Source organism: Triticum dicoccoides, chromosome 1A, assembly GCF_002162155.2.
Source record: "Triticum dicoccoides isolate Atlit2015 ecotype Zavitan chromosome 1A, WEW_v2.0, whole genome shotgun sequence".
In the NCBI taxonomy this organism is placed as follows: Eukaryota; Viridiplantae; Streptophyta; class Magnoliopsida; order Poales; family Poaceae; genus Triticum; species Triticum dicoccoides.
The window spans coordinates 144,122,090-144,141,332 of NC_041380.1; positions in this window are offsets into that span (position 1 = coordinate 144,122,090).

Genomic DNA, 19,243 nt, shown 5'->3' on the forward strand with positions numbered 1-19,243 from the left:
TGTAAGAAGCATCTTCGAAGAAAATAGTACCCCCACCGATACCTTTCTTCGGTGCTCATTGTTATTATGAGACTTGTGCGTTAGATTTTTTGTACTCATGAGTTCCGTTGTGTGCCGACCATCATTGAATAACTATAAGAGCGCTAGCTTTCGGCTTCACCCAGTCTGAGGTCCGGCTCGGGTGACCCGATCGTGACAATCACAGAGGTGCTCCCTTTAATCCCTAGCCGAACAATCGGGAATGTAGGGGTAAACACAGGAGCGAGGCAACCCAGCTTGCAAATCGCTTAAGTCAATGTGGTGCATATTGTGGCGTAATACACGAACAAGGAACGAAGCCGTACAAGTATAATCATATGCAACAGGAAAAGCTTCATAAAGGAAGCCCCCAAGTGAACGGGGTATTTGAATTTATGCGTCCCAAACAAAGTTTGGACAAGGAAATTTTTTTAGAAGCAACTTTTTTCCAAAAAAGTATAATGCTTGGTCGAACCGAACGCAAGTTAGAAATTAAAGCTTTGAGCATGAAAGCGACTTAGCTGGTTAATGTGTTCGGTATTGATGACGCGGTCCGAGCTTGATGCGGGGCAAGGTTCCATCCCTCAAGCCGGTCCCGAGGTGGCGGAGCGGAGAGCTTGACACGCCGAAGTGGTGACATAGCACGATCAATGCAGACCGGCAGAGTGACGCCGAAGTCCCCGGATCATTTTCCTGTGCACAAAAAATAGTGCGAACCGGAGATAATAGTAATAATGATAATTAAAAAAATCATTGCATAATAAATAATTTATGCAAAGTGAGTAATAAAAGAAATATGGCCTGGCGCCGAAGTCAAGTCGATGCAGGGCGTCGGCGTGATGCGGTAAAGGCGTGGCAAAGCCTGACTTCGTAGGTCGGTCCGAGCTCCGAGTGCGGCGTTCGCCGGACTATGTACGGAAACTGACCGAACCACCATGCGACTGTCGTTAATGCAGCCACCATTTGATAGACCTGTGTACATATAACGGACAAACCAGAGTAATAATTCCTTGGGAAAATGAACCCAAACAAGCAAAAAAAATACTGGGATTAATAGCACCTCGTTTATTTGTTGTAGCAATCCGAAGGAAGGTGATTCCTAAAATTGGGACCCGCTCCGCACACCCATTGCCTGATGGGCGATGACGGAGCTGGTCGGCTAGTGACGCCGAAGTGTCCGGAGTAGGTTGATGAAGAGATGGCGAAGCCCCCGGTCCAGCCGAGATGTCGAAGCCTCGATGTCAGCCGATGAGTTGAAGTAGGTCGGCGTGATGGACACCAGCTTGAAGAAGCAATAGTGCGGCCCTGTCGATGCAGGTCGTGACGTGGTCGATGCCAGCTTGATGAAGCGACCGTGCGGCGATGCCGGTATGCCCGCTCTGAATCCGTGGGGCGGCGATGTTGGTGATGATTTATCCTTCGCGATGCCGGGCTCTTGTTCGGCTTGCCGAGATGATGATCCAAAGAAGTTGAGCTTGGCTCAACAAAGTGACGCCATGTCTAGCACAGGTCGGCAGCCGTGGAGTAATATTGCCGGACTGGTTTGACACCAGCATGATGTTGAAGATCATGTTCAAAAGATCTTACAGTTAGTGGGATGTGTTCGGGAAGAAAACACAATACCCCATACAAAACTTCCTTCAAAAGGGATGTCCGAAATCCTGTTCATAAAAAAGATGAACTCGGGTCGGATTCGTTTTCACGTAGAAAACAGATCCGAAAAGTGATGCACTAGTCGGAAGGTTCCCGGAGTTTGGATGGTCGGATCGAGCCGAAATTTTGAGAGGTGGTAGATATAGTAATTCCGCAGCCGATCAACGGTTGGATCTTCCAAAGGACGTCCGAGCTAGAAGCTGGACACCACGCCCTAAACTCATCCAAATTCCCGTCCAGATTTGACAGGGCTCCGGTATATCGTGGATTGCCAGAGATTCCTCCATCGGAACTCGACGAAATTTTCCAGGGTTGTTGTAGACTCAATTCCGCACAATTCCACCAAAGCGATCATCAAAGCGATACTCGAGGAGGTGGTGGTGGCAGATACGAGTTCGCTGTCCAGAAAAACAGCACGGTCGCTTAAGGGCAATGTTGACGTTGAGCCCCCGAGCTCCATAGATGATTCCTCCGTGATCTTGATAGAGATCGGAGTTGATGTTTGATGAAGGCCCTCGTCCGGACATGGTGATCCGAACACGGGGCACAATTCTTGGTCAAACTAAGGTGACCAGTCGAGCTGGTGACGAAGATGCCGAAGTCGCAGTTGATCTGCAGGCGAGCCATCGATCCTTTTGTCGATCACATAGTGGAACTCTCAATGAAAGCACCAATGTCGGTGTCAAAACCGGCGGATCTCGGGTAGTGGGTCCCAAACTGTGCGTCTAGGCCGGATGGTAACAGGAAGCAGGGAACACGATGTTTACCTAGGTTCGGGCCCTCTTGATGGAGGTAAAACCCTACGCCCTACTCGATTAATATTGATGATATGGGTAGTACAAGAGTAGATCTACCACGAGATCAAGGAGTCTAAATCCTAGAAGCTAGCCTATGGTATGATTTGTGTATGGAGTTGATTATCGACTAGCGTGGCCCTGGTTTATATAATGCACCAGAGGCCCAGGTTAACAAGAGTCCTAGCCGAATACGCTGGTGGGGAGAAGTCCTTGTCTTGATCGCCAAGTCTTGTGGAATCTTCCTTGTATGCGGTAGCCGTTCGAACTGGCCCATGAGTATACGGCCACGGGGGTCTCGGCCCAATCTAATAGATCGGGAGACGACGTGGTGAGTACCCCCTAGTCCAGGACACCATCACACAGCCTCATCAGGCTGGCTCGCGAGGAGGCGGAGAGATCAAGGTGGGGTACCTCACGAGGTGCCTGTGACGCAAGCCATGATGACCAAAGGCGCCAGGCGGGCGTCAGCCCGCGTAGTGTCCTCCTTTCCTCTTTGGTGCAAAGGGAGCAAGCGCAGCCACGGAGTACCGAGGCATTAGGCAAAGGTTGCCATTTCGGTGTGACAAGACCAAGACCAGGAGGACTGCAAGAAGGAGGTCATTGTGGAGCCCAAGACGGCGTCACCACCAGAGCTTTGTGCAGGCGAAGACTACTTTTGTCAGGATAGCTGGTACTAGCTGTCCCCCTTCAAATTAACCCGCCATTGTTGGCTCCCTTCCCGCTCGATATTTGGGAAGAGGACCAGGGCCTCTATAAATAGGACTAGCAGCCATAGTAGGGAGGGGAGATCGAAATCCGAGAGGTAGAGAGAGAGAGGAGAGAGAGAGGGGATGGAGATCCGAGAGAGAGAGAAGGGTGACTGAACTCCCCCTAGCAGTTCGTCCCCCCAGCCAAGAACAGACCCTCGCAAGGCTGTTCTTCCTTGTATTATTCATCATCATCAGCCCAAGAGGCAATCCACCACACCACACACTGGAGTAGGGTATTACACCACAATGGTGGCCCGAACCAGTATAAACCATGTGTCTCTTGTGTCGTTCTTCCCATAGTTTAGATCTTAGCGAGGTGGAGGGGCGCAGGTAGGTAGGAGGCGAAATCTCCGCGCGCACCCCAGTGTTCGAACCTCAAGGGCCTGCCGGAACCCGAAATCCGACATTTGGCGTGCCAGGTAGGGGTGCGCCATAATTCGTCTTCTACCACCCCGTTCTCCTCCGACCATCGCGCCCATGTCTGACGCTCATCGGGCCCGTGCCGAGCGCCGGGCCGCTCTCGCTTCCCGCGTCGCCCAGACGGCTCCGCGCGCTCCGCACACCCATGGAGGCTCGATCTGCGCTCATCGCGGCAAACGAGCTCCTGCGCTACCGTCCCGTCGATGACGTCTATGAAGAATGGCTCGACCACGTCATCGAGCTCGTCCGCGCCGCAGGGGGCTCTCCTGCGCCGTCCGTTCCGCTGCACCGCACCCCGCCCCGCGCAGGCGACGAAGCTCCGGCGGCGCCCCGGCCGCCTCCTCCTCAAGAAGGCGCCATGGCTCCAAGGCGCGTGGCCCCTGGGCGGAACCCGCTCCATCAGGTGCCAGCGCGGCAAGAGCAGAGCTGCCAGGAAGTCCCTCGCCCGCAAGAAGCTGCCCGGGCGCTGCCTGCTCCAGCACGTCGTGACCATGCTCCTGCTCCCGCATGTCAATACCCCGCGCTGCTCCTAGCTGCAGCGCGTGGGGACATTAAAGACCAAGCTCTCCGTCACCCAAGGCCTCCCGTGGCCACAGCAGGTTGCCGTGCCTTCACCACCGAGCTACGTAGCGTCGCGTGGCCCGGCAAGTTCAAGCCAGACTTGCCTCCTCATTACGACGACACGGCTGACCCTGCGGAGTTCCTCCAGCTCTACGAGCTGGGCATCGAAGCTGCCAACAGAGACGAGAAGGTCATGGCGAACTGGTTTCCCATGGCGCTCAAGGACGGGGCCCGCACCTGGCTCCTGAACCTGGCTCCAGCACGATCTCCTCCTGGGACGAGATGCGCACCCGCTTCATCGCCAACTTCCAAGGTACTCGCGATCGGCCACCCGCCGTGAGCGACATGCGCCGCATCAAGCAACAACCCGGGGAGACCCTGCAGAAGTACATCCAGTGCTTCAACAACGCATGCCTCAAGATTCCCAGGGTGACTGAGGAGGCCATCATCTCAGCCTTCTCCGACGGCGTGCGCGATGTCAAGATGAAGGAGGAGCTGGTGATGCACGAAGACCTGTGCACTTCCTTGGAGCTGTTCAACTTGGAAACCAAGTGCGCCAGGGCTGAGGAGGGGCGTCTCTCCCTCCTCGAGCTGCCTACCGCAGACCCAGAAGAGAAGAAGCCAAAGGCCAAGGATGTGAAGCGCAAGGGGGCTGCCGTGCTCGCGGCAGAACCAGACACCAAGCGGGGCAGAGATCAGCCCGAACCTCCCAAGGGCAGTCGGTACTGTGTGTACCACGACCTCCACACCCACAACACCAACAAATGTCAGGAGCTCCGAGCCGTGCGAGAAGGAAGGATCGGCCGTCGCCCCGACCGCGGTGACCGGGGCTATGGTCGAGGAGGAGGAAGGAACGCAGGACGCTGGGAAGACCGTGGCCCACGCCAAGGGTGGCGCGATCAACCTCGCAAGGATCGCTGGCAAGACCCGCCTCGCGAGGGAGACTGGAGGGGTCAGCCTCACCAGGATCGCTGGCAAGACCCGCCTCGCGAGGGAGACTGGAGGGGTCAGCCTCGCGAGAATCACCCGCAAGGCAACGCAGGCCTGCCTCCGCTGCCGCCGTAGCCAAGGAGAAACGAGGACCGCCACCAGGACGAGGGGGCTGGGGGCTTCCAGGAGCCGTGCGCGATCGCCTGCATCCTGGGCGTGGCTCAAGCCCCAGCCTCTCAACGCATCTTCAAGCAGTTCGCCCGCAAAGTGAATGCAGTCCTCCCCAGGCTCGAAGCCACGTGCCCTCTCAGGTGGTCGGCGTGCGCCATCACATTCAGCTCAGCAAATCAGCTCAAGTGTGCAGCTACAGCCGGAGTCCTCCCGATGCTTTGTTCCCCAATCATCAGCAACGTGGTGGTCACCAGGACCCTCATCGATGGCGGGGCAGGGCTCAACGTCCTATCCATGGAAACATTCAATAATCTCCTAGTGCCCTACAGCCAGCTTCAGCCAACCAAGCCTTTCTCCGGAATCACCGATGGCTCCACGGCCCCGATTGGGCAGGTCCGCCTCCCTGTCACCTTCGGGGCATGCGACAACTACCGCACCGAGCTCATCGACTTCGACGTCGCTCACATTCGCCTGCCGTACAACGCCATCCTTGGGTACCCACCGCTGGCCAAGTTCATGGCCGTAACTCACCACGGATACAACATCCTCAAGATGTCAGGAAGTGGCGGAGTCATCACGGTGCCCTATGAAGAGAAGGACACGGTGTGTTCCCTGGAACGAGCCTTTCAGGCCGCGTCACTGGAAGACCCGGATCGCGGACGTAGGAGGCTTCCTGAGACCGCCCCCAAGAAGAAGAAGATATCGTCCGGCCCGGACCCTCAGGAGGCAGGCCCCTCTGGGCCCGTGCCTACCCAAGGGGAACCTCCTTCCATCGCATAGGAAAGCGCGCCCGGCGCCCTCCTCAGGCAGGGCTCAGGGGCTCTCCCCTGGAGGGCCACCGACCTGGCTAGGGTCACGAGGGAGGCGCTTGGGCACCACGTGGAGGCGTGTTTCGAAGCATGTTTCCCTCAAGAAGGAGTAGGGCAAGGAGAGCCAGACCCTCAGGAGTTCGTCAGCAAGGCCATTCAGGAGCTACAGGAGTCAAGAGTCATGAAAGGCGGCCGCCGCCTACCAGCAGTGGCTCCCCATCCAGGCGAGGATGGTGGGCTGCGTGTCTGCATCGACATACCAGGGCTCAACCGAGTCGCCTCTCTGGAGCGCCTCTGGCCCTCGCGAGTGGGGCGCTGCGGAGGCCCACCCCACAACTACGTTCGCATGCCTTACGGCTTGCCGAACGTGGCTGCCACGTACCAGCGCCTCATGAGGGGCATCACGGAGGCACAAGAGGCCAGGCGTTCTGCGACCCTGGCGGAGATGGAGATGGTCCGCGAGGAGCCACCAGCGCCTCCGGAGCCTCCCGAGGCTCCTGGGCCTGGGGGCTCGTGAGGATCGGCTTCCGCAGCCCACCGAGTCTGCTACACCAACACCCCTTCGTCCTCAATGTCATCAGGTGACATCTTTCAAGTTTCACTTCCAGCTGGGAGCGCCCCCTAGGGCTGCATTATTCCCAGGCCGCGTGGGTCCGTCCCTGTGGTGTGTATCCCTTTTATTTCATGTTGTTAGCTTACCTTGTTGGGGGCGCCCCTCGGGCTGCATGATCCCCAAGTCGCTCGGGCCTGACCCAGTGATGTCCGCCTTCCCAGCATCTATTTGGATGAATCCACTCCTTCGCGGCTAATGTGTTTGACCTAGCTGCCCGCTCAACTGATGCCAACTAACGAAACTGCTCCCAAACGGCACGACGCTTGCGCATGGGTCCGTCCCTGCAACACCGACAATCCTGAATGGCTGAGCTCTAGCCGCGGCAGCCCCGCATGGTGCCACCTTGTCAAGCCTTCAGTGCCTCGTTACCCCTCGGAAGCAACCAACGGCTGACTGTCAATTGTCATGGCAACCCCTCGTTCTTTCTTTGATGGGTCTACAGGATCTCTTAAAGGAGCTGCGACAGGCGAGGCCCTTGCGGTGTCTCCTCCACTCTCATCCGCACAAACCACTTGCACGTTAAAGAGGGGTACCTGAGCATCGCGACTCAGGGCTCCTACTGGCTCTCTAGCCCTCACCCTCTGGCCTTGTCCACGGCATCGCAACCTGGCATACCAGCGACAGCTGAGACTCGCTTGAGGGCTGGGACCCGAGGATGTAGAGCATAAAGGGGAGCAAAGGCGGGAAGGGAGGGACACACGAGGACCTTGCCGAGCAACCTCGCGCCTGCCGATGCACGGACCTAGCAACACACCAGAGAGCGGCCCCTGATTCTCGAGATAAGTCATCACCTGGAAGCGCCAGCTACCGTGGCACCATCCCCGCACCTAATGCAATCCCGTGTTAGCGACGCTGCTCTCCTTTCTCACCAAACGACGGCTGCTTGGGCACCAAAGGGGACCTCCTGAGCATCGCGACTCAGGGGCTCTTACCGGACTCCGGGTCGCTCACCTCCTGGCCTTGACCACGGCATCGCGACCTGGCATACCAGCGACGGTTGAAGCCGCCTTGGGACTGGGACCTGTCGGTGCAGAGCACCAAGCCCTCGTGAGGTTCGAAAGGGAGGACTGAGCTAAGACGGAATGAGCAACTCGCACAATTCTATGACAAGGGTTATATTAACAAAACAGGATCACAGGCACCTTACAAGCCCCCACGGGACGCGTCTTTGATTCCTCACAGGGAACATATCCTAAAGGGACACTGACTACGCGCGTCCCTGCAGAAGACGCCATCATCAACAGTGGGCCGTCCAGCACCGGCGCCAACCCCATCCAGATCAGAGTCAGCGGTGGCCTGACGAGCCCGCCCTTCTCCAGGCGTGGCGCCATCTCGGGGGCTCGTAGCTGTCGTCGCTCGTCTCTGGAGTCGCGAAGAGCTCGCCGGAGTCACTGGAACCTCCGATGCCTCCGCCGCCTGAGGAGCCGCCAAGGGAGTGGTCGGCAGGTCCAGTCCTCGCCGCAGCAGGGTCCCGGCCACCTCTCCTGGGGCAGCACTCCAGCCGGCGCCCGTTCGCATCAAAGACCTTGAAGAACATCACCGAAGCACCGTCGTAATCCAAGTGGATCGCGAAGGCGCCCCTTGTCCTGCAAACTCGGGCGATTTCGCTCTAGCCCCGAGTCATGAAGACCTAGCCCGGGGCAACGACCGTGACCTCTGCCTTGGTCGCGAGGGTGCTGCAGCCGGCGTGCTGCAGCCAAAGCTCCAGGGGATCTCCCTGCGGGATGATGGAGGCGAAGAAGGGAGGAAGGCGAATCCAAGACCGAGGAGGCATGGCGGCGTGGAACACGAATTCTCGGGAGGAGCCCTCGGTGTGGACCCCAGGGGGGACGACCCACACCTTCGTGACCCGTCGGCGCCGACGGCGGCGCCGCCCGTGGCGATCAGCATCAGCTCCTTCAGGGCCCTCGTTGTGGGCATACAAGGGAAGCGGGAACCCCGGTGGTGCCCGCTCGCACCAGGGCCTCGACACCACCTGATGAGCCCCCTCGTCCGGGCCGCGGAGGACGGGCCGTTTCTTCGGCGGGAGCGGGTCTGGTTCCTCTCGGGGAGCCTTTTCCTTCTCTGCCGTTGAGAACCGGCGGATCGGAGCCATCGCAGCAAGACGGAGCAAGGACCGGGAAGAAGGAGAAGCAAGAAGGGATGGACTGGAAGGGCGCGCGCCGTTCCGTACTTATAGCCGGCGAAGGCCAACCGCCGACCTCCACGATCGCAGGTAATCATGACCCGCTTTGCATGCAGGGACTTGTCCAATCCGTGCAGTTGCCGAGGCGGTTGATTGGACGTGGGCGAACGCGGTTGATTGGACTTGTCCAATCCGTGCAGTTGCCCACGTCCAATCAACCGCCACGCGGTGCCCAAGGCCGCAGGCTGTTAGGGCCCGCCGCGCTTCGCTCTTGCCCTTTCGCCTCCCTGCACGACCAAGTCCGGGCGCACCTTGGGCCCGGGGGCTACTGTCGGCATTCTGGGAACGGGGGTCCCCAGACTTGCCTGCCTGCGGCCTGTGGCGTGGCTCAAAGGGGGGCCCAGCATGGCCCATCTTCATCAACACAGACCCAAGACCCTCGCGAGGGGCTAAGCCTCGCGGGGCGGACGACACGAAGCTTCCTCAGGCACAGCCTCATCAGGCTGGCTCGCGAGGAGGCGGAGAGATCAAGGTGGGGTACCTCACGAGGTGCCTGTGACGCAAGCCATGACGACCAAAGGCGCCAGGCGGGCGCCAGCCCGCCCAGTGTCCTCCTTTCCTCTTTGGTGCAAAGGGAGCAAGCGCAGCCGCGGAGTATTTAGGCATCAGGCAAAGGTTGCCATTTCGGTGTGACAAGACCAAGACCAGGAGGACTGCAAGACGGAGGTCATTGTGGAGCCCAAGACGGCATCACCACCAGAGCTTTGTGCAGGCGAAGACTACTTTTGTCAGGATAGCTGGTACTAGCTGTCCCCCTTCAAATTAGCCTGCCATTGTTGGCTCTCTTCCCGCTCGATATTTGGGAAGAGGACCAGGGCCTCTATAAATAGGACTAGGCACCATAGTAGGGAGGGGAGATAGAAATCCGAGAGGTAGAGAGAGAGAGGAGAGAGAGAGGGGATCGAGATCCGAGAGAGAGAGAAGGGTGACTGAACTCCTCCTAGTAGTTTGTCCCCCCCCCCCAGCCAAGAACAGACCCTCGCGAGGTTGTTTTTCCTTGTATTGTTCATCATCATCAGCCCAAGAGGCAATCCACCACACCACACACTGGAGTAGGATATTACACCACAATGGTGGCCTTAACCAGTATAAACCCTGTGTCTCTTGTGTCGTTCTTCCCATAGTTTAGATCTTAGCGAGGTGGAGGGGCGCAGGTAGGTAGGAGGCGAAATCTCCGCGCGCACCCCAGTGTTCGAACCTCAAGGGTCTGCCAGAACCCGAAATCCGACATCGACAACCAATCTAGACCACGTTCCAGCACTCCGCCGAAGGGGGAAATCATCTCCGGTGGCCATCTTCATCATGCCAGCGGCCACCACGATGAGGAGGGAGTAGTCCACCCTCGGGGCTGAGGGTTTGTACCATTGGCTATGTGTTTAATATCTCTCTCTCACATGTTCTTGAGATGTCATGATCTTGATGTATTGCAGGCTTTGTTAACATAGTCGGATCATATGGTGTTTTCCCCTCTATATCTTGTTGTGATGAATTGAATTTTTCCCTTTGATATTTCATTGTTATCGGATTGAATCCTTTTATGCATTTGAGAGCACTTGATATATGTCTTTGTCATGGAATTGTCACGGCAGATGTCCTAGAGCAAGGACTTAGTCGTAGGGCCATCGCACTAGGAAGCTTAAAGGGGTTAATCGGGACAAAGGACACGAGAGAGTTTTTTATACTAGTTCGGCCCCTTACGATGAAGGTAAAAGCCTACATCTAGTTGGGTTTGGTATTGCTAGGGTTTCGATCTCCAAGAGGCTCAACTCGCCGGCTTGGTTCTCGATTTATTGTCTCTCGCCCTAAGCCGCCACCGGATCGTCCCCTTATATACATGGGTTGACGCCTGGTGGCCTACAGAGTCCCAGCCGGCTCATAATCGTGTCCGGCTCGGTGACTTTCTTTACATGCCTTTCTTTACAAGTCTTTCCTTACATATGGCGGTTCATAATATCAGGCCTTAAACCGCCTTCAGGCCCATGGGCCTTCTATAATACTTAATAAACTACAATCTTGGATGTTTACTGGGCTTCTTGCATAACCTGCCATTGGGGCTGACCCGGCCCCTCCTGGGCGGGTCTCAGCTATTAGTAATATCCCCAACATTAGGCCCCAGGTTGACTTTGAACTTTGTTATTTGTCAATCTTCCATACTTAGCCAAAAAATCCATCTTCTTATCTTTACTGAAGTTCCCTTGTAACCCGCCGTGATGTCATCTCTTGAAAACGCAAAAGATTTTCATGATGTCATCTTCCAACGGATCTTTTATCTTTAATGCTTCCCGAGAATCGAGGTGCCTATATAGCTAGATAACCATTATTCGGTTCTCCCTTGATTTTTGCGCTTGTCTGTTCGCATCTTTCCTTATTTAATAGGCTCGCCCCGGCCTTTCTCATTCTTCTCTCTCGCTCTATCTTCTTCCTCTCGCGACCCTACTACTACTCGAGCTTCACAGCCGCCGCGCCTTATCTCCGTCGTTGACTCTGGCTTCTGCATCGACCTGAAACAATCCAGAGAACCTGCGGCGACCTCCGCAGTAGACCTGCAATCGTAAGCTTTCTTTCTTTCATGCCTCAGATCTTCATTAGGGTTTCCAAGCTCCTGCGTGTTCTTCGTAGTTCATCATAGTTCTTCATAGTTCTTCTACTGCCTCCTCTTTCTGATCCAAAAGAGATGTATGTTCATGCTGTAGCTGTTTGGTGCCTCCTTTTTCTGGTACAAAAGCTATGTTTAGATCTAATGAACTCATCTGGACTGTATTTTTAGGTCTAGAATTTTTTTCATTTTGAACATCCATTTGATCTAAAATAATATCAATCATTTTGGGAAACTTGTTTGTCCCAATACTTAGCTAAATCCGCTTTCTAAAAGAATGTATAGTCATGGCGGCTTACCGCACCGGCTTTCTTTTCCTTATATGTCATTAGCCCTTAGTTAAGCCACCATTACTTGTTTTGCATCTTCATCCCTTAACTTTTAATCTCATCGTTAAACTGAACCGGCATGTTGCTTTTTTCAGTTCCTTGCACATCATGCCGTCCAAAACGCTAGCCATCTGTAACTGGGTTCCCTCAACCATAACTGAGGAACGTTTAAAAGAGTTCTTCATCATAGGATTTCTGCCATCAAAAGTCGTCATGTCTTACCGTGCCCCTGACCCGGAAGAAGAACGACCCAATCCAAGAGACGGCGAAGTGATTGTTTTGACTGACCACATGAACCGTGGCTTCTCACCGTCCGACTCAAAGTTCTTCAGAGAGGTCCTTCACTTTTTCAAACTCCATCCTCAAGACATCGGGCCCAATTCCATATCTAATATTTGTAACTTTCAAGTGCTCTTTGAGGTGTATCTTCAGCAAGAGCCGACTGTAGAGCTGTTTAGAGAATACTTTTATCTGAACCGGCAGAATGAGTGTACTAACGGCCTTAGCTTAGAGTTTGGAGGCATCTCAATTCAGCGCCGGCAGGGTGCTGTCTTCCCTCTCATAGTCTTACCAAGTCACCCAAAGGACTGGAACCAAACTTGGTTCTACTATCAGGACATCTCACCAGCAAACGAGAAGCCAATGCCGGGTTACCGCCCCGATCGTCTTAACTCCAAGTTCGCGCTTCCAGATAAACTCACTGTTGCTGAACGCAAGAGATTGATGCCATCCATCCAAAAGATCAATGCTCTGTTAGGGAACGGGTTGACTGGAGTTGATCTGACCCGCTGCTGGATCTCATGGTGGGTTATTCCTTTAAGCCGTCAGTCAAAGTTGATGTATGAATATGGTGGAGGCCCAGACGACTCTCTACGTCATAGCCCGGTTCAACTAACTGAAGAAGACATTGTCTCAATGTCAAACATTTTGATGAATGGGAAATATGAAGATTGCAGTATTGTTGGGTTAAATCCCTTCTGTAAGCTTAACCCAGTGCCAGAAGTAAGGATATTCTGATCTCTTTTCCTTTGTATTTTACCCAGCCGTATTTTTTAACACTGACCTTTCATCCTGTCTTTGCCTATCTGCAGGCCAACTCTAACTTTTGGAAAGTTAAATATGACCACGAGGCTGCCAAGAAAGCGAAAGCTGCCGCCATGAATGCCAAGAAAACAACCCGGAAGTCGAAGAAGAAAAAGAAGACCACTGCTGAAGATTTCATGAAGCTACATGACACGTCTGATTTGGAGATAGCCCTTGATTCCCTTGGCCAATTTTTTAACAATCTTATTGACACTGATCATTACCAGGATGACACTAGGGCCTCAGGCCGGGGAAGCAGAGGTAACTATCATTTCCTCCGACTCAGAGCCCTTACCAAGACACAAAGTTCGACGAGTGATCCATAAAGTAAGGTTTTCTAACCCTTTAGCTCACTTGGATCCCAACTTTCATTTGAAAAAGCAGCAACATGAAAGCCGCCGTCAAGCTGGGTTTGAAGATGAACCGGCTATCGTTCTTCAACAAACCCCTCGGAAACGTCCGAACGAGGTTTACTTATTTCTGTCTTTAACTCTATTTAATGGATTCTTCTCCTTGTATTTCTGTTAATTCTATTTTATCCTTTCATGAGGTGTCTCGCTCTTCTGGAGACTCATCGCAGACGCAATTCCCGGCTTTCAAGACTGCTCCCGGGTAATCAGAAATCCTCCTTTTCTTTCGGGTTGTTCAATTGTACCTTTATACTAACAACCCTGCAACATTTTTTCTTAGTGGCCAAGCTAAATCCAAGAAAGCGAAGGCAGCTAAGCCGGTGGAAGACCCGCCGGTGCTGGCATCTGACCCAGCTAGGCCATCTTCTCCATTAACTGATGCTCCAGAAGATCCGCCTGTTGACACCGAAGCAAATCCTCCTGAGTCGTCATTTGACGAGACCACTGTGAATCCTTCCACAACCGGACCGTCAAGCTCAGCCAACCCGCCGTCTTCGTCTGCACCAGATGTTCAGATTACTGGGAGCCGCTTCATTGAACCGGGGAACCCAACCGTGCTGGCTCGGTGTACAGCAAAACAAGAGGCTTTGGAGAGGCAAAAAGTTTGCTTTGACGTTACCAACTATGACCATCTCAATGCCAATGACATTTTATCCGGCTATCTCAACCATGTACACTCCAGCCGCGACTCTGAGATTGAAATGGTCAAACAGCTTCAATTGAAATACGAGGTATGCTTTTCCGGCTTATCTGTATTCCTTCAGCCCCCAAGTCTCTAGATTATGAGGGGACTGGAATGACCTGTAGACTTTAAAATATAGCCCGAGACTTTTACCTTTGAAGTTTTTCTTGACTTTAATAGAACACAACTTCACTTGTAGTCCCCAAGGGCTGGTTCATTTTGATCACAAACGAATTGGTACTTTAAATTGTTTGGTACCGTATTCGAAGGACTTAAATATGTTTGTAGAATTGTAGAAATTTGATTTGGCATACACTATCCCCCAAGTATCAAGTAGTTTTTTGTAAAGTACTTGAGACTTGAATCGTGATTTTTTAATTGGAAACCAAATCTTGACTCATTTGAATGTTTTGCAGAATGCCTTATTTGAATTGAGCTCTCAATTGACTGACGCGAAAACCCGGCTAGCGAGTCAGGAGACAGAAATTAAATTCGCTAACTCCAAACTGAAAATAAGTCTCTGTGCAACGGAAAATTTAAAGACCAGCTTTGCTGCCAAGGAGAAAACTTGGGAAGAGGAATAAACGCTTCTGACCCAACGTGCTGAGAAGGCCGAAATAGCTCTGAAAGAGATTTCAACAGAGTTGAACGGGTTAAAGGGCCGGGTGTCTCAAATGGTAGCTACTATCTTTGGTGAGCTATCTGACTAACTTTTGTGTGCTGTTTGCCAATCCGGAGTCTAATCCGCCAACTGACTTTGCGTGTAAAATTTATGCAGGTCCTCGAAGCAAAAATATGAGCCAAGACCCGTTGATTAAACTGAAGGCAGTATATACTTTGGTTGAACAACTGTATATTGGCGCATAGAGGGCTCTGGCCGCCATCTCTCCTGCTAATCAAGGACCCAACCGGCTCAGCGACGTCCTGAAGAAACTGTCCATCCTTCCTGCCAGGTTTCAAGAAGTAAAACGCTCCTGCGCACGAGCCGGAGCTTTGACTGCCTTGAGCCACTCCAAGGCTTGGGTGCCAGACCTAGACCCAGCGGACATGGCAAGAGGCTATCCCACCATGAAGGAAGACGGGTCTCCTTTTGATCAGGATGACTTCATGGCTTGTGTGCACGGAGTCCGGCCTCAGGCAACTACCCTTGGAGATGATACCAATGTTGATAAATACCAGCCGGGTTTTGATAGTGAGAATAAGAAGATGGCCATTCCCTCATAAAAGGTAACATACTTGATCCCACCAATGAGAGAAGACACATTTGCCCCGGAAGTTGACCCGGTCGGCCTGATCGAGGACGAAGCTGAATTTGTCGCCATGAATGGTTTTGATTGGACAAAACCCAACTTCCAGCCAATAGAAGGTGGTGAACCAGCGATGGAGGAACAATGATCGTCTTCATGGGCTTATAAAGCCTTGTAATAACTTAGTTGTGAAAATACTGCATGCTTTGCTTATGCCATCGCGCATAAAATACTTTTATGTGAGTCTGTGTTTCCTGATGGCAATGTATGCATCGTATTTAATGTTTGTTTCTGCAATGAATTTTGTTCCTGTAAATACAAAGAAAAGACTGGCTTGGTGGCTTAGAACCAAACGGGTTAAAACACCCAATTTATAGCCAATACGTTTACCACAGTAAGAACCAGAGACATATATAAATAAGGGACAAGGGCTAAAACTAACACTTTAGTTAATGCAGCAGGTAAGTGAATATAAGTAATAAGCATACCTTGTCCCTTTTGATCCTTAGATCGCCGGTTTAAATAACCCGGGCGATGAATTTGATAATTCAATCTTTATGAGAAGCCGATGCTTTGTTGAATACTCAACGATTACTATACCTTGGTAGGTTGCACCTTTTGACCCGTAAGCCGCCGGTGTGAATGACCCGGGCAGCTGTGTTGTCAAATAGTCGAGCTGGTGAAGAAGACCAGGCTAATTGTTTGTAATATTGAAACAACAAAAAACTAAAAGGCAAGCAACAGATAATAAGCATAACTTGACCCTGTTTTCAAAAGATTGGGGGTTTCTGATTCGAATACGATTAGTGAACCAGACCAAAGGGGTTAAGCTAAGGTTCGAATACGACCATATAGCCCCTAGTGGCTTTGGCGTTGCACCGATCAAGAGGGTACCGACAACTATGTTCTCTTTGGTTCAAATATGACCTATGTTTGAACGGGAAGCCCCCAAATGACCTTGAGAGGTTTTTAACGACCCTGATTCGAATACGATCCAAGTCGGACTCAAAAGGGGTTAAGCTATGATTCGAATACGATCAAGAAGCCCCCAAGTGAGTTTGGCCTTGAGCCTGATCAAGAGAGTTATGGTAGCTATGTTCTCTTTGGTTCGAATACGACCTATGTTTGAACAAGAAGCCCCCAAGTGACCATGAGATTGCAGCTAGATTCGGATACGATCATAAGCCGGACCAAAAAGGGTAAACTTGATTCAAATATGATCAGCTCCTTAATAGTCATTTGAAAAATAAGAAATGACAAAGATGCATAATCTTTGAAAAGAAAAGAGACTGATGGTCTTACTTTATTGCTTAACACGGTATATACAATGTTAAAGTATGGACATGATGAGAGCCGGTAGCTCAGGTGTAGTATGGCCGAAGTTGAGCAAAGTTCCACGGCCGGCGGGTCTCCTCCTCCGACTTACGTGAGTGTGCATGCTCTCGAACGTCAATGAGGTAATATGACCCATTGTTTATGTTCTTACTGACCACAAAGGGTCCTTCCCAAGGTGGGGATAACTTGTGTGCATCTGATAGATCCTGGATGAGCCGGAGCACCAAGTTGCCTTACTGAAAAGTCCTGGACTTAACCCAGTGGCTGTGATATCGGCGCAGGTCCTGTTGATAAATTGCTGACCGGGCCGCTGCTAAGTCTCTTTCTTCATCCAACAAGTCAAGTGCATCCTGTCTTGCTTGCTCATTATTAGCTTCAACATAAGCCGCCACACGGGGCGAGTCATGACAGATGTCACTAGGCAACACTGCTTCTGCTCCATAAACCATGAAAAAGGTGTGTAACCTGTCGACCTATTAGGTGTGGTGTTGATACTCCATAACACCGAGGGTAATTCCTCTACCCAACAACATGGCGTTCACTGTAGGGGAACCATAAGCTGGGGTCTTATACCTTTCAAAATTTCCTGATTAGCTCTCTCAGCTTGACCATTGGATTGAGGATGAGCTACAGAAGAAACATCAAGCCGGATGTGTTCACGTTGGCAAAACTCCTCCATAGCCCCTTGGGATAGATTAGTGCCATTGTCAGTGATAATGCTGCATGGAAAACCAAAACAGAAGATCACCTTTTTCATGAACTGAACCGCCGTGGCCGTGTCACACTTACTCACTGGCTCCGCCTCAACCCACTTAGTGAATTTATCAACTACTACCAAGAGATGTGTCTTTTCATCCTTGGACCTTTTGAAAGGCCCCAGCATGTCAAGCCCCCAGACCGCAAACGGCCAAGTGATTGGGATCATCCGGAGCTCCTGAGCCAGCACATGCGCCTGTCGTGCAAACTTTTGACATCCATCACATCTACTGACCAGATCTTCTGCATCAGTGTGAGCCATCAACCAGTAAAAACCGTGACTAAAAGCCTTGGCCACCAGAGATTTGGACCCGGCGTGATGACCACAATCACCTTCATGGATCTCACGAAGTATTGCTTGACCTTCTTCGGGGAAACGCACCGCTGATACGCTCCAGAGACACTGCAATGGTATAATTCTCCATCTGAAATCGACATTGACTTAGACCGCCGAGTTATCTGTCGAGCCAGAGTCTCATCTACTGGCAACTCTCCCCGGGTCATGTAAGCCAAAAACGGTACTGTCCAATCTGGGATGACATGAAGAGCCACCACCAACTGCGCCTCCAGGTCAGGAACAGCTAAATCTTCTTCCTTGAGCAACTTTACAAAGGGGTTATGTAAAACATCCAAAAAGGTGTTAGGTGGCACCGGCTTACGTTGAGATCCCAACCGGCTTAAGGCATCAGCCGCTTCATTCTTGCGACGGTCAATGTGCTCCACCTAATAACCTTTAAAATGTCCTGCAATGGCATCAACTTCCCGGCGATAAGCCGCCATGAGAGGGTCCTTGGAATCCCATTTGCCAGATACCTATTGAGCCACTAGATCTGAGTTGCCAAGACATCTGACCTGGCTCGAACTCATCTCTTTTGCCACTCGAAGACCATGGAGCAAGGCTTCATACTCTGTTGCGTTGTTAGTGCAAGGAAACATCAACCGTAGCACATAACAAAATTTATCACCTCACGGGGAAGTTAACACAACTCCAGCCCCCGAGCCTTCCAACTGTCTGGAGCCATCAAAATGAATAGTCCAATACGTGTTGTCTGGTTTCTCTTCTGGCATCTGCATCTCTGTCCAGTCATTGATAAAGTCAACTAGTGCTTGAGATTTGATCGCAGTACGCGGCACATACTTCAACCCATGAGACCCGAGCTCAATTGCCCACTTGGAGACTCGCCCAGTGGCTTTTCTGTTTTGAATGATGTCTCCCAAAGGAGCAGAGCTGACCACAGTGATCGGGTGACCCTAGAAATAATGTTTAAGCTTCCGACTTGCCATGAATACCCCATATACGAGTTTTTGTCAATGCAGATATTGTTGCTTGGATTCAATCAATACTTCACTGACGTAGTAAACCGACCATTGAACCGGATGTTCCTTGCCAGCCTCCTTGCGCTCCACCACAATAGCCACACTAACAGCCCGTGAGTTGGCGGCCACATATAATAACAGCGGCTCTTTTTCAACCGGAGCAGCAAGAACCGGCAGCTCAACAAGCTGTGCTTTCAGATCCTCAAAAGCAGTGTTTGCACCATCACTCCAAATAAAAGCATCTGTTTTCTTCATCATCTGATACAAATGCATTGCCTTCTCCCCTAACCGGCTTATGAACCAGCTCAAGGCAGCAACACGACCCGCCAGCCGCTGAACGTCATTGATGCACGTTGGTTTGGCTAAAGACGTAATTGCCTTGATTTTCTCCGGGTTAGCATCAATACCTCGGTTGGACACCAAATAACCCAATAGCTTGCCAGCTGGGACTCCAAAAACACACTTGGCCGGGTTAAGCATCATTTTGTAGATCCGGAGATTATCGAAAGTCCCTTTCAGATCTGTGACCAAGGTTTCCTCCTTCCTGGACTTTACCACTATATCATCCACCTAAGCATGAAC